Genomic DNA, 13,073 nt, shown 5'->3' with positions numbered 1-13,073 from the left:
GTTGTTAACCAATGTCATAAAACAATATGTGTACTACCGTTTAATAAGAAATTATTTGTTCTGTAAACCTTCACCTGAAGTATAATGAAAAAAAAAAAAGAAAAGGACCAATTGTGGAAGTATGTTAGAGACAGAATCCACAAAGCCTTGGTTACTGACTTGATGTGGGAGAAGGAGCAGGAAGACACATGCTTTGACTTTCCTTCTCAACACGACAGCCAAGGAAAGCAATCCACACCCATGGAGAGCAATCAAAACAGTCCATGATACATTTCCCATGACTTTGCTTATTTAGTCATAGGTAGGCCCAAATTCTGAGTTTTCAATATTCAGTAACACCTGTGGGAGGTGGGGTGCTCCAACTCTCCAGTTAAAATGTATTTTTGGAAAGCAGTTTCTCCTTGTTCTTCAAAAGCCCAGAAATGAGAAAGCTGACTCCAATTAGTACTACTACAGAGACCACTCACCTTCCCAGAAGACCGCATCCGCATGCAAATGAGTGTTTCCAGACATCTTTAAGAAGAGAGGAGGGTGCTTATCTTACACTACTGTGACCAATGAGCCTATAGGGACTTGGTGGTTCTCTGGTAGAATCCTCGCCTTCCACGCAGGAGACCTGGGTTTGATAGCCAACCAATGCACCTCATATGCAGCCATCACCCGTCTGTCAGTGGAGGCTTGCGTGTGGCTATGATGCTGAACAGGTTTCAGTGGAGCTTCCAGGAGAAGACGGACGAGAAAGAAAAGCCTGGTGATCTACTTATGATAAACAGCCAATTGAAAACCCTATGGATCATAACAGTCCAACTAATCACAGGGATGGTGCAGGATGGGCATGGGGTCACCACGAGTTGGGGGCTCAATGGGATGGCAGCTAACAAACAGCCTAAACTAGTAACCTCCCTAAAACAAAGAAGTCAGCTATAAAGGAAATGGCAACCTCACTTCCAGGAACCAAAAAACACATTGCCATCGAGTGGATTCTGACTCATAGCGACCCTACAGGACAGAGAAGAACTGCCCCATAGGGTTTCCGAGGAGCAGCTGGTGGATTAAAACTGCCGACCTTTGGTTAGCAGCCAAGCTCTTAACACCGCGCCACTAGGGCTCCGACCTCACTCCCACGGACCAAATATACCAGGAATCCTCCCTCACCTGATGGCAACCACCTTGCTAGAAGGATAGTACTGACCACAAGTTATGTTTAATAAACTACATTAATTCCTTTATTAAAAATAAGGTGAGTGTGACCCACAACCTGACTGACTGGATTTATGGGGCAACTCTGTGTCATCTTGGAAGCAATGGCAAAATTTAGTACGTTATATTAAAAAAAAACCCATTGCCATTGAGTTAATTCTGACTCATAGCAACCCTATAGTTATACAGCAGGGGAGTTTTAACCCTAAGAGTTAACATTTTATTGTCCTCAGCTTAATATCAAAATGTTTATAGAATGTTTTATAGCTAATTAATCATTCCCATTTACAGTATGTGGTACAGGTCATAAGGAAATTAGATACATTTTGCAATATTTTGTTCTTGAAATGTATAAAACAATTTCCTGTAGCTATTTCTATGATTCTGATCATAGCTACATTGCTAAAATAGTTCCTTAAGGGATGCAGCCATTTAAGAAATGAATTTACTGAAAAGTTTAACAATTACTATAAAATGCGTTAAGGGAGAAATATACTTTCTTTTTACTCTATAAAAAGTCATTTTGTTTTTATCTATTTCCAGATAAATACTATATATCGTGTAATATGAATCAGCTCATACCCAATTCTTAAACAGAAGAATAAAATTAGTATAAAGTAGCTGTCATGTTAGATCCCCATTCATCCTATGTTCTTCCTCTTGGCTCATTCTGATCATCTGTCCTGTCCTGGAAATAATTATTGCAGAGTAAAATACCAGTTGCCCTCAAGTTGACTCCTACTTCTGGTGACCCCATCTATCTCAGAGTAAAACTGTGCTCCACTGGGTTTTCAATGGTTGATTTTCCAGAAGTAGATCACCAAGCCTTTCTTCTGAGGTGCCTCCAAGTATTCTAAAACCTCCAACCTTTCAGTTAACAGCTGAGCACATTAGCCATCTGTACCACCTAGGGACTCCAATTATTGCACACTGCTGTTGTTAGGTGCCATCAAGTCCGTTCCGACTCACAGCAACCCTATGTACAACAGAATGAAACACTGCCCAGTCCTGCGCCATCCTCATAACTGTCACGATGTTTGAGCCTACTGTTGCAGCCACTGTGTCAGTCCATCTCATTGAGGGTCTTCCTCTTTTTTGGAGACCCTCTGCTTTACCGAGCATGATGTCTTCCTCCAGGGACTGGTCCCTCCTGATAACATGTCCAAAGTATGTGAGACAAAGTCTCATGATTCTCACTTTCAAGGAGCACTCTGGCTGTACTTCTTCCGAGACAGATTTGTTTGTTCTTTTGGCAGTCCATTGTATAGTCAATATTCTTCACCAACACCGTAATTCAAAGGCATCAATTACTGCATAGCTCTCTTTCATTTTTCTCTTGTCTATATAACTCAGCAGGCTCGGTCTTTTCCATCAAGCTACGTTCAACTTTTTTTTCTTAAATCAAGGCCTACAATTACCGTAGCGCAGCATTTATTAGGAATTCAACCTGTCTTTTTAGCTAAACTTATATATAATGTTTAGGATTGTTACTGTTTGTGTTAGTGCTCTTATGTGTTGGGTGGCTTCACCCCAGCACACGCCCCCATAAGCCCTTTTATTTTTAGTGCATTATTTTACAGCATATATAGTTTTTCAAGAAGACATATATTGTGTTATATCAGAAATGCCTGTACTCTCAACCATATTTGATTTAAACTTGCAAGTAAGACAAAAAGTTGGCAGAACTATATGGAAGAAACACTCAATAAGGGCACATTCTCTAAGACTTCACAGATTTCATTAAAATTTAAGTAATCTGATGAAATTTTAAAAATGAGAACAAATTAATGATAATTAAACAATTGCATTGATTGATTGATTGATTGTTGTTGTGTGCCACCGAGTCGATTTCAACTCATAGTGACCCTATAGGACAGAGTGGAGCTGTCCCGTAAGGTTTCCCAGGCTGTAATCTTTATGGAAGCAGATGGTCACATCCCATGGAGTCACTCCCTGGTGGCCTTATGGTTAGCAGCTGAGTGCTTAACCGCTATATTTCATTTAAGTGACTTAAAGAAATTTATAATTACATGACATCGTAACTTCTCCTTTTTCTCTTCTTTTTAAATGCTGGCCAGTCAACAAGGCCTGGAAGCACATACTCTACATTCTTGACTTCACATACACATATGTGAAAACACACACACACACACACAATGATGAGTATGAGAGCAGCTTCAGGATAAGGAGGGATCAACTCACACAAACATGGGGGCGTGCCTAGTCCTGCTCTAAAGCAGTGGAGTTAGTGAAGCAGTTAAGAGCTCAGGCTCTAGAACCAGATGGTCTGGGTTTTGCCTCTTGCTTCTACTATTTACCAGCTCTGCAATCTTAGCCAAGTTCTTAACTATCTCAATTTTCTCCATCTGAAAAATAGGATAATAATAGCAGCTATCTCATAAATTCATTGAGATGAAATGAGTCAATCAATAGAAAAGTACTTGGAACCCGGTATGTGAGGAATAAATGTTAACTAGTGGCTCCGTGGAAGAAAGATGTGGCAGTCTGCTTCCATAAAGATTTACAGCCTTGGAAACCTATGGGGCAGTTCTACTCCATCTAGCGGGCGGCGAGGAGTTGGAATCCAATTGCGGGCAATGGGTTTGGTTTTTTTGGGTGTAAATTTTAAGCCTCTTTTTCCACTCAAGCAAGCCTTATGCCACTGGAGTATATACCATTTTCTATAAATTCGTATTATTGCCAATGTGAAAATTTCAAAAAACAGCAAAAATCATAACAATCATGCTTAAATAGAAATTCAATGGTATCTGATTTTCTTTTCCTAGAATGCTAGACTGAAAAACAATTTGTATTTGCTATACAGAGTCTTGTCTCCAGTCACGACTTTTATAAATTAATTGCTCTTCTCAATATTGATTCCATATTAGCCCCTTTTGCCAACACACTTTCTCAGTGTTTAGTTATTTTGTAGAAAGGTTTCGGTGATGATCAGAGAGAGATGCACGCTCAATTTTAGACATTAGTAAAATCAAGTTAAGCCACGCTGAGTTTCATTAGAATAGGTCTTGATTTCTGTAAACAAGTTTTAAAATGAGTTATCAAGAAATTTATTTGTAATTCAATCAATATTTACTCAGTTTCTGAAAAGTATAAAAACTATTTCTCCCTTTAATTTTCTTAAAGGCCTTGTATGGGTGATATATATACTGAATTTTCTTAACTGGATATAATAAAAAGTAGAGGATAGGTAGAGCTAGAAAGTTAACAAAATTTATAAGAAATATTACTTTCAGGCAGGGACAGTGAAAGGTTGATCAGGGAAGCTTTCTGGAATGCATGCTTGGTTTTTAAAATGACTAGGGTTTAGACATTAAGATGTTGGCAAAAGAGCATGCCATATAGAGAGAGCAGTGTACGTGAATGCAAGGAGTAGGGGAAGTCATGGCAAGGTACAGGAAGGAATGGGTGCCAGCGATATTACAAAATTAAAGTTAGCATGATGTGGCAACTGACTAGCTCTGGGGAGCAATGACTCTGAGGTTTGCCTGGAAGGATAATGAAGCTATTAATAGAGATAACAGATGTGGAGCAGCAGAGGCTAGAGAGAAAGGATGTGGAATTCTGTTTGGTATACACGAGTCTTGAACTGCTAGCAGGGCATCTAGGTAGAGATACATTTCAAAATTGGAGCCTTTAATTAAGGAACATATAACAGACTTGATGTATGAATCTGTGGTCATTCACATTGAAGCCATTAATGTTGGGAGCTTAATTCAGACTGTGCAATGTCAAAGGGCTGTGTGTAAAGAAGGAAGATGGCCATATTTAATACTCTGCGAATATTCATATTTAAGAGTTAGAGTAAGGTTATGACTAAGACAGAGAAGCAGCAATCAGAAAAATATAAGAACAAGCACAGAAATTGACAAACATCCAAAAGAGTAAGTATGTTGTGAGTCTGAAGAGAATAAGGAGGGTTTCGAAAATATTATTTGATTTTTGGATTAGAAAGACACTTATCACTTTCAAGAGAGCAATCTCAGTAAGAACAATGGAGTGTGCAACACATATATCAGCAAAGGATCTGAACCCAAAATATACACAGAAGTTTTCCAACTCAGTAAGAAAACAAACAACTCAATTAAAAAATCAGCCAAAGAGCTGAACAGACACTTCACTAAAGAAGATATATGAATGATCAATAAACATCTTCTCACATGATCAGCATTATTAGTCATTAGGCAAAAACACACTGGAATGTATAAAATTAAAAAGCTTGAAAGTGACAGGTGTTAGTGGGAATGTGGAATAACTAGAACTCATTTGTGCTGGTAGAATTGTAAAATGGTACAATCACTTCGGAGAACAATTTGACAGTTCTTTAAAAACATGCTCTATCATTCAATCCAGCTATTCCATTTCTAGGTATTGATCCAAGAGAAATGTAAACACATATTCAAACAAAGACCTGTTCAAAGCAGTTTTATCTGAAATAGCCAAAAACTAGGAATAACTCAAATGTCTATCGTCAGGTGAATGAAAAAACAAAATGTGGTTTATCCATACATGCAAAGGAGTACTATTCAGCTGATACATGGTACAAAATATATAAATTTCAAAATCATTATGCTAAGTGAATGAAACCAGACCCACAAGAGCGCATACTGTAAAATTACTTCTATATAAATCTAGAAACTGCAAACTAATCTATAAACACAGAAAGCAGATCAGCAGTTGACAGGGGACAGGGGTGGAAGGAAAGGTGGACTGCAAAAGGACACAAGAAAACTTTTGGGAGTGAAGGCAATGTTTGTTATATTTATTGTGGTATGGTTTCACAAGTGTATACATCTGACAAAACTCATCTAATTGTGTCTTTTATATATGTGAAGTTTATAAGTTATTTATATTTGTGAAGTTTACAAGTTATTTATATTTGTGAAGTTTACTACTTATACTTCAGTCAAGTGGTTTTCAAAAATAAATTCAGAGACTCAGGAACTCAAGTAAACCTAACCGAATTTGTTTCTAACAAAATGATAAGCCCTCCAGGAGATGAGACTCACAGCTATATTCATCCCCGATGAAGGCGTGGAAGGAGACAGAATCTCCCATAGATGGCAGTCAGGAGAAGCTAGTTAAACACTACTCAAACTTTTAACTACTGTGTGTGGCTAACATGACATATTACAATACTTAGGAGCCCCACATATCCACAAACTCCTTCTCACTGGTCTTCATCAAGTGGAGCAGACGGCCGAATGTTGGAGGCAGGGAAGGAGAACTGAGAGGGATCCAGTCTGTGGTTTGTAGGGCTTTCCCAAATGCCATTCACTGGCTTGCTGAAGGATGTGAGCAGGGCAAAAGAGCTCAGAGAAATTTCTCTGAGGTACTCTGGGCCTTTACCAAGTGTAAGGCAGTGGGTGTTGAGAGTTGTGAACAGGGCAGCAGGGCAAAGAGAGATCGTTCAAAACAAAGAATGCTAGCAGAGCAAAGAGACCTCCCAGAGCCCCAAGACAGCTGGCTGCTGGACTAGAGAGCACACACAGACATCAAGTGTCAGATCTCAAGTCCATTGGAAAAGAAAGCCCCAATACTACCCTCAAAACACTGGAAGCCAGTGGTAAACCGCATCTAAGTAAAGCTGCATCAGGCCCAGATCAGCTACAGATATATGCTGGGCGGTTATGTGTGTATGTGTGTGTGGTGCATAAAGAAAAAAAAAAATGTGATCCATGATTGAAAGAATAGCCACTAGAAGTAGAACAGGAAATGGTCCAGATGCTACTGTTATCAGACAGAAACTGTAAAATAACCATGAGAAATATAATTCCAGACGACTAGCTGGATAACACGTACAGGAGTTTCAGTCATGGAATGGCAAGTAAAGAAAAATAAACGGTTGAAAATTCTGCAAAATGAAAGATTCAAATATTCTGTTCAATTGGCTTAACATCAGACTAGAAATAGCAGAGCAAAGGATCAGTGAACTTGATTTCAGGTCAGGATAAATAATCCCAAAAGAAAAACAGAGAATGAAGAGCGAAAAAATCAGAAAGATATGTGAAATCTGTAGGATAACATCGAAAGGTCTAATATACTTGTACTTGGAGTTTCAGAAAAAACAGGAGAGCAAATGGGAGCCGAAGAAATGTTTGAAGAGATAATGGCTGAGAATTTTCTAGATTTGGTAACAGTATCAACCCACAGACCCAAGAAGCTCAGCAAACCCCCAGCAGGATACACACGAAGAAAACCACGCCTAGGCAATCGTAATTAAACTTCTGAAATTCAAGATAAAAAGCAAACTATAAAAAGCAGCCAAAGGGAAAAAGGTAAATACTGAAGAGGGGGAGAATTTTCAGAATTCTGTTGTACTTCTCATCAAAACGCTGTTGTTGTTAGATACCTTCAGGTCATTTCTGACTCACAGTGACCCCGGATACAACAGAACGTAACTGCCCAGTCTTGCACCGACCTCTCAATCATCACAAAACAATAGAGAGCAGCTTACAATGACACAACAAATTTAAAGGCCCAAGGGAAACAAAACAAAATAACCCATCTACCTCAAATCCTTTATCCAGCAAAATATATTTCAGGAGAGAATATAAAATAAAGACAAGTTTCCTAAATAATACAATGATAACAACATTGAATTGGGGGAAAATTTAAAGATAGTTTTTAAAATTTGACTGAATTTCCATCAAAATTCTTTCAAATGTATTAATTTTTTTTCGTTGTTTCATTTGTAAGTGCAGGCCTTTGAAACCTAAAAGTCCCATAAACCAAAAAAAAAACCCATTGCCACTGAATCAACTCCTACTCAGAGTGACCCTACAGGACAGAGCAGAACTGCCCCATAGGGTTTCCAGGGAGCGGCTGGTGGATTCCAACCGCTGACCTTTTGGTTAGCAGCTGAGCTCCTAACAAAGTATATTCTAATCTGACTATAAACAAATGCTACAGTTCATCTGCAAAACTTGGCTCATTTACAAACCAGCAGAATGACTTGAATTTTTTCAGAAAGCTGGTACAGCATAGCGATTAAGAGGATGCACCCCGCTGGCTACAAACACAGGTGTCACCACTAATTAACAGATGACATTAGGCAAGTTACTTACCTACCCCGTGCCTCTTATTTCCTCATCTGGAAAATAGTGGTAAGAACAGAACATTTCCCAAGGGGTTTGGTGAAGGTAATACCGGTTAATAGTGCTTGGAACACAGTATGCGCTTAATAAATGTTAACTATTACTACCTGGCACGTAGATGTAAAATTATTCTAGCACCTTGAAGTTACCTCGCTCAATGCACAATTGACTTAAAGCAGTGGTTCTCCAAGTGGTATGCAAATCCTTGGGGATACCCTGAGACCTTTCCCCCCCAAGGTCTGCAAGGTCAAAACCATTGTCATAACAATACTAAGCTACTGTTTGCCATTTCGCCCTCATTCTCTTACAAGTTTGCAATGGGGTTTTCCAGAGGTTACACAGCATACAATCCATACAACCAGGTCACTGCTCCAACAGCTAATGCAATGTGCACCAAGGCAGGTTGAGGGTATGAGCACGGCGTCTTCAGGGGTTCACTCAGTTTTGTTCTTAGAACTTGTGTTCTTACAAACTATCGTCAGTTATTCTTGCTACAATCTCTCTTACCTCATTACTGTCCAATAAATCTTTATTTTGAAATCCCAAAGTTTTTCTTGTATCTATACAAATACTAGAAATATGTACACTTTGTTTTGTTTTGCAGTAAGATTAAACTGTCTTTTCTCAATTTTAAAAATTTCACTTAGACTAGTGAAATTTTTAAAATTTGGAAAAGTTAAAACAATTGAATCTTATTGCAACATAATAATAGTTCAAGTGAAATTTTGAAATTTAGAAAAGTTAAACTAATTTAATCTTATTGCAAAATAAACCAAAAAGTAGACACATTTAATAATATTCGTTTATATTTTTATTATATTTGTGGATAGATTCTTGTCTTAAAAAGGGAAGATTAGAAGACTTGCTAGAGCTGCACCATCTGTATCCGTCACAGTGAACTTGACAGTTTCCTGGTACTTACAAAACTTACCAGATAGATGTTTGTAATATTACTGGTAATACTAATGATTGTGGTTTTGGTTTTTTGATACTGTATAATAAAACATGTTAACATTTGGAAGATCTGCAAAGCTCGGTGAATCAGTATTTTCCAAATGACCATGACGTTACCGGATCAGGATGTTACAAAATCATGCACGAATACAAGATTCAACAGGCAAGACAGAATTCAATAATTTCAGATCCCACATTGCAACTTACATTTAAGAAATTATCACCTGTCAAATTTTGGTGTTGTACCGAAGAATATCTACAATTATTTGAAAAGGTTATTAAACGATCACCCCTCACCCCTCTTCCAAACACTTATCAGTGTGAGGTATACATTTTTCACATACTTCCATTAAAACAACATAATTTGTTAAATGTTAAAAACATGTTATTTTTTTATTTCAAACAGTCATATACTGATTTTTTTGTTTTGTTTTGACCAGGTGCATAGTTATTGCTTATGAATGATATCTAAGTTTATAGCTCACTAATCATTTGGCTAAGGAGCCCTGGTGGCACAGTGTTTTAAGTGCTCTGCTGCTAACTGAAAGGTCAAGGGTTCGAACCCACCAGCCACTCTGGAAGAGGCTGCATAGGCCCGGCTCACTATTATTTCCTCCCCATTGCTAACCGCCACGTTGTCTCATGATTTTTCCCTCCCATTACAGTCTCTGCAAAAAGCCTTAAGATTAACGGATATTACTGGAGGGTGGAAACCAAGTGATAATGATCTAAGAATGAAAAACCAAACAAAGCACCCATCTTGTGATGAGAGTAAGCAGGATGTCGCCAGATAATCCCCAAAGATGTCACCAGATAACCTCTAAGAATACCAGTGGAAGGTTAACTCATCTAAGACATCATCACCTCGAGGAGAAACTACCATAGAAGATCCATAATCCTGTCCCTATAAAAGACTTCAGCCGATCTCCAGTGGGGAAGACGGGTTTTTTGGAGGAATCTATTCCCCTCCGTCTCCTATATATCGATATATAATAAACATCTTGCTGCTCACCTCACCCCTGTCTCAGAATTGGCTATTGCGGCAGGCGGCTCCAATCCGCGTTATTGCGGTAACAACTCCACAAGACAAAGATGTGGCAGTCAGCTTCCATAAAGATTACAGCCTTGGAAACCCTACTGGTCAGTTCTACTCTGTCCTATGGGGTTGCTATTGACTAGACAGCAATGGCTTTTGGTTCTAATACCATTTAACTCTTTTACAGGCGTTACGTAAGTATCACATTAACTCTGTATCTACCAAGGCCCCTTTCTCACCAAAACTGGAACGAACGGTTTCTTTTCACATTAAAGTGTATGTTCTGCTCTAGACCCCATCACAACATGCTTTTTCCAAGACCTTTCTTTTATAATTCTCTACCTGCTCATCTCTTAAAATTGTTCATCTTTGTTTCCCTGAATTCCTGAATTATTAATTCATTCATATATCTACAAAATATTTACTTAGCACCTATTATTACATTCAGGGAGTCCCTGGGTGGTGCAAACAGTTAAGTGCTCAACCAGTAGCTCAAAGGTTTATGGTTCAAACGCACCCAGAGGTTTCTCTGAAGACAGCCCTGGCAGCCCGCTTCTGAAACGTCTCAGCCTTGAAAACCCTATGGAGCAGCTCGACTCTGCATACGTGGGGTCGCCATGAATTAACTTGACAACAACAATTACATTCTATCAGATGGTGTTACAGGAATTAAAAACAAAAATAAACCAACCCACAAAAAACCAGCGAGCACTGGAACCTTAAGGAGTATCTCTGGCAGGGGTTGGGGGAGTGGTGGACAGAATTAGAACACACTAGTACAGTTCAGTACTAACTTGACATGGAGCACTGGCAAATACTTCCTCAGAAAGGTTACACTTGTGCTGAAGGATGAGCAGGAAACAGCAAGGCAGAGAAGACAAGGAAAGGCATTCGGACAGCGGGCACAGCGTGTGTACAGGACAAAGACATAGCAACAAAACAGAGCTCGGTGACAGATCACAGCTAAGACAATATGGCGCATCAGAGTACTCGTGTAAGCAATGGCAAAAGGCAGTCGAGTATGGCTGTCAGATTACCTGCTTGTAGTTAAGGACACTGTAAATGTCTTTTAACACCACTTAAGTGGCTTTAACACATGGTATGCAGCAACAATTCTTGACACTTGTATTTATTGATCAGTGATTAACTACTAACAGTAGCTGATGTAAAGAATCATATTGAAAGTACCATTTTATTGTGTATAAAATAGACCATGAAAACTCACAGTTGCTGATTTCTCCTATACACTGAAACAGATCCAACATCAAGATGAAAAATAACTAAACCAATTTCACGATTTTGATTTACACAGAAAAGCAAGGCCACAACATACCAGTGAGGATAAATGTCCTAATAACCCCTTGTTTTAGTAATGGAAAAACTAATAAGGAACAAAATTTTGAAGAAACATCTGTTTTGAGGGCCTTCTCTCCAATTCTTTCTTTTGGCCTTTCTCTTCCTCTTTGAGCACCATATTGCTCTCAGTGCCCCCTACGTGGGTCTACCTTTCTTATCTTTCCCCAGATGGTGGGCCTTTCAGTTTCCTTTTCTTTGAACTTCAAAAGTCTATACTCAGAGTACCATTCTCTGAAAGGAAAGCAGAAGGCAACATAATAAAAGTAACTTTTGCTATTGGGAGAATAGGTTGTGTTGCTCTTCTGCATAAAACAGTTAAGGCCTCCCAGAGATACAAGCTGAATATTGCCCGATACAAAAGATGAGCCTCCCAGGTTGGAAGGCACTCAAAACATGACTGGGGAAGAGCTGCCTCCTCAAAATAGAGTCAACTTGCTGCAGGTGGAATAAAGCCTTCGGAATATACGTTTGCTCATGTGGAAGGACTGCAAACATCCGCTGGTAATTAGAACATGGAATGAATGAAGTATAAATCAAGAAAATTTAGAAGTTCTCAAAAATGAAATGGAACACTTGAAAGACATCATCTTTGGTAATGGAGGGGGCCAGCAAAAACGAGAAAACCCTCAATGAGATGGATTGACACAATAGCCACAATGATTGACTCAAACAAGATCATGAAGATGTCGCAGCACTGGGCAACATTTCATTCTGTCCTACACAACGTTGCTATGACACAGCGGACTCGACAGCAACTAACAACAGAGATACAATCCAAAGGATCGCATCAACCCAAAGGACTTTCAAGTCCTATGTCAGGAGCAGTGGGAGAGAAACTTTTGTGGAGGCCAGCCTCCACATATATGATCCCCTTGCTCTTGGCCAAGACAGCAGGTGAGTTTACAGGTGGTAACCCATCTGCATCAAGATGAACTCTTACAGTTTCAAAGCTATCCAACCAAAGCACAAGTTAAATTCTAATACTAGAAATATCATAGCTCTCCTACCTACCACCGCTGAATTGTTTTAGCCTAATAAGACGCAGTAAGAGTCTAAGAAACACTGAACCAGCTACTACAGAAAGGAACCAGAAACAGATGCTGTGGGATATTAAATTATTTGGGGAAGAGGTGGACAAAGAATAATGTTACTTATAATTAATGACTGCAAATATTTTAGTTCCATGGAATTTTACCCAAAGAGTTTTCACTGGTAAGATTATCTTTTGTTAACCCCACTTAAGAGTGTATATTGTTAATTCAGTGTTAGAATATCCTGTTTTAAATCCTGACATCTCAAATACTGACAATTTTATCGTGTTTATTCAACTTTCTTTCCGGGTAACATTTATAACACTCTTAACGACTTCACACATGGTGCTATCTTATGCTCACAAATACACAATTTAGAAG

The sequence above is a fragment of the Trichechus manatus genome, unplaced genomic scaffold (assembly GCF_000243295.1).
Source record: "Trichechus manatus latirostris isolate Lorelei unplaced genomic scaffold, TriManLat1.0 scaffold00089, whole genome shotgun sequence".
Taxonomy (NCBI): Eukaryota; Metazoa; Chordata; class Mammalia; order Sirenia; family Trichechidae; genus Trichechus; species Trichechus manatus.
This window is presented reverse-complemented; position numbering follows the sequence as displayed.